The following is a 5,000-nucleotide window of genomic DNA, read 5'->3' on the forward strand; positions in this document are numbered from 1 at the left end:
TGTATCACATAATTTTATTACAATGTTACCAGGTTTCCAGGTTCATGTCTGCCTCCTCTTCAAAGCGAGTCTAGGTGCGAAATTTTTCTTATGAAAATACATGTAAGTTTTCATTCATATGTAAAGTAGAACAAATTACCATCACAAAAACTTAGCACTTGGACGCGCTTTGAAGAGGAGGCAGACATGAACTTGGAAATGGCCTATTAAATGCTATGAAGAGTAAAATTTATTACAAATCACTTATCTTTTGCTTAATAACCCTTTGACTCCCAAGCCGGCCTGAACTGGCCATACTTAGTATTTCACTCTGTCTAATGCCAGGTGATTTTACTCGTCAATGGGGAACCCCTGGGAGTCAATGGGTTAAGGTGGCTCTAACCAGTTTTTGACTCTACAACACTGTTACGAATAACTGCATTATGGTTCCACATGAAACAACACTCATTGCTTAACAAGATGCACTCGCTATTGTGACACTATACGGGTCTCATGTTGCCATGGTAATCTATGTATAACATCACCATACTTGGCACATTATTGTTGTCGCACCGGGTACCATAACATAGCTGTTAGTGATACTGTACAGTGTTGTAGAGGTAGTCCTTCAAAACAGTACAGTTTCTTAATAGTTCAACATCTACATCTGCATGATGCTTTCAACACTCAGCAAATATGGCCTCGTACACCACCAGCCTTTTTGAGACACCACTGCAATTTTTGCTGGTGATTTCAGGCCTGCTCCTTTTGAATGGAGTGTGGATTTTTTAGTGTCCAACAGAGTTTATGAAGAAGGGTTGTGAGATGTGGTCTACAGTTTATAGTACTTATCCATGAATACTTGACAGTCTAAAATTGGCGTATTTAATTGCAAAGGCAGTTTCTCATACAATGAAAATGTGCCATGACCATTTTTGACGGTATACCATTCTTGCTGCTTAATTGAAAATGTTTGACTGATTCCTGCTTGTAATAATAGTCTTTTTGACTTGTACGTCAACCTGCACCATTCAAATAATCAATGGCAAGGACAATAGAGTAACTAAAAGATAAAAGTGGTTCAGTCTCAGGCTGGCAAACACTGCACCTTTCGAAAAAATCACAAAAAAGACTCTGTGGCCAGAAGACTCAAACACAGAATTCACAAGGTAGTTTTTAGTCTGGGCACATCTGTACGAAATTTAAGTCCCATGGGTATTTTTTGCTGAAAGCAAGCCACTGCTTTAGATATGTTTAAGGGACCTTAAGGAACAGGAAAGTGCCAGCTTTGCAACCTACTCTGGGGCTTTATAGGAGATGTTTTAGAAACACCCTTACACCACGCATGAAAACGAAGCTACAGAATAAAACACACTCCATCTTTGTTTACTATGGACAAATTGTCATGAAATGGCAGGAGAGATGTAAATCAATGTTACCCTTGATATCATGAACACATACGTAACCAGTATTTGTCAAATGATTGGTCACGTGACTGAATGAACATGGAGGTGAGCTTAGTTTACAAAAACGGCTTTTGACCTTTCGAGGTCTTTTGACCTTATTTTGACTGCTTCATAAAACTTAAACAACATGAAAAATGCTGATAAATTTAATTTAGTTCAAACTACTCCACTTTTGCTGTTACGAGAGGGTAACATAAACTTTAACAGCATCAAAACAAGGCTTCCACTGGCTCTTGATTCTTTGTCCTGGTGAGCTACACATTGTCATGGCGCAAATCCGAACAATTGGGGGATTTATCGAAGACAACGCCATGGTCTTTGCTGGATTGAGGCTGACCTATGTGGCCCTACAACTGTGAAGCAAATAATCAATCATGGTAATCACGTCAAAAGAGGCCAAGCAGCTCACATGGTTACACTTCAAGCTCTGTTTGCCATGTACCAGAATGCTGTTTTCTATCAAGAGCCAGAATTTCTAAAGCATTTCCAGAAAGTTACGGAAGATCTCACCACAGCTTGTGTCAAAAGTGTAAAGAGTGAGGTGCAGAAGACGCATGCAGAAATGGTTGAAACCATCCAGTCTTCAGATGTCATTACCCGGATGAAGACAATTATTGATGACAGCCATGACAAGATCCCAGAATTTCAAGTGTTTTGCCAGTACATGTACATGACAATATGGTTAATTATCATGGCTTCTGATAGGATGCAGAAAAAATTAAAGATTAAGCGGAAATTTTTGGCCATATTATGCGGAAACATGAGTTGATTATGCGGAAATTACACCGGATTATGCGGAAACTTAAACAAGTTAAAAAACTAATAATTACCTAGGCCCGTCCAATGTATTTACATGCTTACGGTAAATCCGTAATCGAAATTGCAACCAATACAATCGCATTTGTGACTGAATTTTTGCCCTTTGTGAATAAAATACATGGAGGAGTCACCAATTTGCGACCAGCTTTCACCGTTGAAATAAAAGGGTTAGCAGTTAGGATTTTGCAGCAACTTTTGGTAAAATAAATAAAGCAATAAAAAATTATTTTGTTTCTCGTCGTGAATTTTGTTTCAATTTGGAGATAATGGAGCAAAATTGTCTCGATCATTGACTTAGGGTGCGTTTGATTCACCGTATTCCGGAATAAGAATACGTGAAGTGATGAATTCAAAACAGTATGTCTGGCGTTTTGAAGCAACAAGGATAATAAAGATATGTTTAAAATAGCATTTTAGCAGGTGTTTGACATTTTTAATGTGAATCTCCGTAAAAACGAAGGATTTCTAACTTGTATTCCATGTAATCCTATTCCGGAATACGGTCAATCGAACACGCCCTTAGTTTCTTATCAGTCACGTCATTTGCTGAAGTGTAACTGTTTCTCGTCCAATGGAAAGCATTGTAGGAACAAAAACTAGAGTCCAGGATCATTGGCGAAAAAATGCGCCGAAACTGCTTACGATCTTTCTTACGAACTTTCATCTTGCGAACTAAATGGTGTGTTTTCTTCAATGTTCAGGAAAATAAGCGTTTCAAAACAGGCAATTTCTTCGGCTTTGAGTATGTTAAGGAGCTGCTTTATCACTAGTATCAGGTGTTTCTCCTGTTTTTTGCGGAAAATATCGGAATTATGTGGAAGATGCGGATTTCAGTGAATTATGCGGATCCGCATCGCCGCATCCTGTCAGATGCCATGAATTATGGACATGATGTTATTTATATCAGCAGTTAAAAAAGGAAACTGGCTTCTACATTTGACTGTGCTTAAATTGTTCAGAAAGTATTTCTTTCCATATGATCACCTAAATTATGCAAGAATGATCCCCCTGTACAAAGCAGTAATGGACACCTTGCCAGTGTCCTGACCCTGCAATCTATGAAGAATTCCTCAGTGGAAATTGGGTCCTGAACAAGAACCAGGACACTGCATTCTGTGCAGTTGGAGCTGACAATGCTCTTGAGCATCTCAATTGGATGATGAAAGTGTCAGGTGGATTGGTTTGAACTACTTTTGCTTCTTCACGAGGTCCCAGAGGTTGACTTTTTGTTCTTTTATCCGCTCTTCTACAAATCTTTGGAATAGTCTTTCCCCGATAATACTTTGCTCGCAGAGATCCTTCTTGACATTTTCTGGCATCATGACTTTCGTTACCGGGTTGAATAATGCATTGCTTTCCTGATCAAATGGATTCAATTTGGTACAACTTTTCATTGTGGTCAGTAGCTTCTCTGAGTACACTTTCCTCTTTGCAGCTAAACACAGCAGTTGTAAGAGCATGATGATGAGACCTTTCCCCAGAAAAAGAAACTCCTCTCATGCATACAGGAGCTATAAAAAAACAGAACTTTACTGGAGCGTCTGGTTCAAAGCTGGAAGACTGCAGGGAAAAAAGTCAAAGTAACAGTTGACAACAATACTGTAGAGCTGAGCGAAGATAGGAATCTGTTTGTGAGAATGATGGTTGTATGCAAAAGTCGACCTGAAATTGATATCAAAGAAGCTGTAGGTACCTATGAGTTTCTGTGGTACCAAAGTCACCATTTGCAAAATTGCTTTGCTGTTCCCGCAACATATACCTGTAGAATTGTACATGAAAACAACGACACTGGAGTCAATATAAATGGTCAGCATACAAAGACAAAGACAAAGATGGAGCTGGCGGACTATCTGGCATAGAGGACTATTGAAGTTGGGGTTCACAACGGAAGATGAGTAGTTGACTAGCGTGGAGGTCAGAGTGCAAGGGGACCAGAGAAGATTTTTCTTATACCTGCAAAGCAACCATGAAGAGGCTGACACAAAGATTATTTTATATGCTGTTGACGCCACATCCAGAGGTGCGACTGAACTTCGGATACATTCCGCCGACACACATGACCGCGTCCTGGCTCTCAGACATTATTAAGCCTATGCAGAGACACCTTTTTCATCACAGGCACAGGGAGGAACCATCGAGACATCCAGCTTCCTCCAATCTATCGAGCTTTAAGCCCAGAGAGAGTGGGTGCAAACCACACCCTGCCATCCCCAGAGAATTATGGTTGGGAACTGAATGGAGACAAATCGGCCCCTCCAGCACCACAAGCCATCATACATCTAGTAAAGTGCATGTGCGCTAGAGCAGTGTTCCACAAGTCGCTCCCAGTATAAAAAGAATGGACTTACCTGCACAGATCTTTTTAGCTGCTCAAATAATAGAGGGCAATGTGAAAATATGCTTGACAATGCTGATGATGAAAAACATAATGAAGAAGAGGATGATGATCATGAGGATCTAGTTCTCACTCGGAGGGAAATTGCCACTTTCAATGAGGATAAAACTAATTCAAAAACGTGTAGACTTTAGCTCTCTGGATTACCCAGTAAAAGTCTCGTTTTGACACTGTTAAAGTTTATGTGACCCTCCTGTAACAGCAAAAGTGGAGCAGTTTGAACTTAAATTAGTATTTTTCATGAATGTTAATGTTGGTATGGATTGGTAATAGTATTGTCAAAAGATCAAAAGCTATTTTTGTAAACTTAGCTCACTTCCATTCTCATTCAGTCGTGTGGC

At 39.7% G+C, this 5,000-nt stretch overlaps 1 protein-coding gene across 1 annotated transcript in view; it reads right to left on the reverse strand.

The window, feature by feature from the left end:
• LOC137974283 (membralin-like) overlaps positions 1 to 5,000 on the reverse strand; it is a 32,708-nt gene that overhangs the window by 8,814 nt on the left and 18,894 nt on the right. The window lies entirely within an intron of this gene.

This window comes from Montipora foliosa, chromosome 10, assembly GCF_036669935.1.
Source record: "Montipora foliosa isolate CH-2021 chromosome 10, ASM3666993v2, whole genome shotgun sequence".
NCBI classification, from domain to species: domain Eukaryota; kingdom Metazoa; phylum Cnidaria; class Anthozoa; order Scleractinia; family Acroporidae; genus Montipora; species Montipora foliosa.